Source organism: Silene latifolia, chromosome X (genome assembly GCF_048544455.1).
Source record: "Silene latifolia isolate original U9 population chromosome X, ASM4854445v1, whole genome shotgun sequence".
Taxonomy (NCBI): domain Eukaryota; kingdom Viridiplantae; phylum Streptophyta; class Magnoliopsida; order Caryophyllales; family Caryophyllaceae; genus Silene; species Silene latifolia.
In genome coordinates this window covers 1,163,358-1,165,172 of record NC_133537.1, presented here as the reverse complement: position 1 = coordinate 1,165,172, position 1,815 = coordinate 1,163,358, and positions in this window count along the sequence as shown.

Genomic DNA, 1,815 nt, shown 5'->3' with positions numbered 1-1,815 from the left:
GTGTAAAGCCGCATCGTCAGCTTGGATACTAATTGGTGATATAGGGAATAGTGCACTAACTTATAAATTAAGCTTTTTACTCTAATTTTACCGATGTTTGACAATGTCACCAACACAAACATGAGAAGAGACCTCGAGATTTATACTGTTTGATGTTTGATTTTAGTACGGATCGAGTTGGGTAGGACTAGAATGACACTCCGACACTAGTTTATGAGTTTTAGTACTTTTGCATTTTCCAGATTCAAACCTAGTTATTCTAATTAAGTTAGAACAACTCCTTATTAATCGATTTTATAAATAGGATCATGTTGTCTTTAATACTACTCCCTCCATTCCACTTCTTTTGTTCTACTCGGATTAAATGTCATATTTAAAAAAAAATGGAGAAATATTATAAATACCCCTTAACCACACTAAATTTAGAGACAACATATAAATAAAATGAAAATAAAGAGGTTATTCAACTAAGGTAAATCATGCTGAATACTTCGTAACATGAAACATATAAATATTTATATTTATTTATCTATCTGATTCGTGGAAGAGCACAGTATTGGTAGTGACATTATCAATAACCATGGATGAATAAATATGATTCTTTTGTATAAGGACAAAGGATAATGAATTTGTTCATGTAATTTAGCATAAGATTCGAAATTCTTAGGGATCTTAATACGTAAAAGCACACGTAATGAACACTTCTATAAATCAAACAAGACACTTGTCATGTGCTAATAAGTTTGTCGGCCTGTCTACCTTACATTTTGGATAAAACAACTTCTACTAACCACGGTCTTTATTGCTCCATCTCTGAGTTAGAATTTTTCCAATTATCTCAAAATTCACAAATTCACATTATAGACGGACACTATCCGTCTATACATATAGACGGATACCATTTTTTCTCACAAAATACCCATTTACCATAAAGTGGAAAGCACATGGGGATGCCCCACCTTGTCCCCCCTTCCCATTTTATTAGAGGTCTTTACCCGTCTGTTCGCCCCACCCGTCTACACCAAGACCTATTGCTCAAAATTAATGGATGCATGGTTCATTACTTTCAATAGGATTATTTTAATATATTATTTTCTTTACGCATTACTATCCATTACTTAATATTATGGCTGTTACATCATTTCAAGATAATATCTAAACTGTTGAGAGGTAATGAAGAGAGAAAGTAATGAAGAGGATCCAATTAAGGGTGTTAATGAGACGAGACAGTTCGTGAGTAACTCGTGAAGAAAACCACCCATATATTCTCACATGTGAGTGTCCCACGTTGATAGAAGAGGAGAAAAGTTACCACTTTATAAGACAATAGACTACTCCCTCTATAGCCAATTGGTTTTAGAGTGGAACTTCCTTGTCTTATGAAGCGGACTCTTTCTCCTCCATTTGGGTGCGGCCCAGGCCCGTTGCACGATTTAACAACTCGAGCTCAATCGGCTCGCTCAAAGCACGGCTCGGACTGGGGATCGACTCGAGAGCTTAACGAGTCAAGTCGAGCAAACGTTAGCTCGGCTCGAAAAGTTCGTGAGCGACTCGAACTGGAACTGGCTCGAAATTTCAACAATTATAATATATAGGCTTGAGTTGAGCTCGAGTTAAACTCGAGCTCGCATCAAAACTTGCAAGTTCGATAACGAGCACAATTTTTTCAAAGTCGGGTAAACTCACAATCGGCTCAAGCTCGAGTTTTACTTTATGAGCACAAGCCGAGCAAAGTTAAGCTCGGGCTCAGCTCGGCTCGTTAACGTACACCCCTAATCCAAATTGTCCGTCTTCTATTTTCATCTTCTTGCTAAG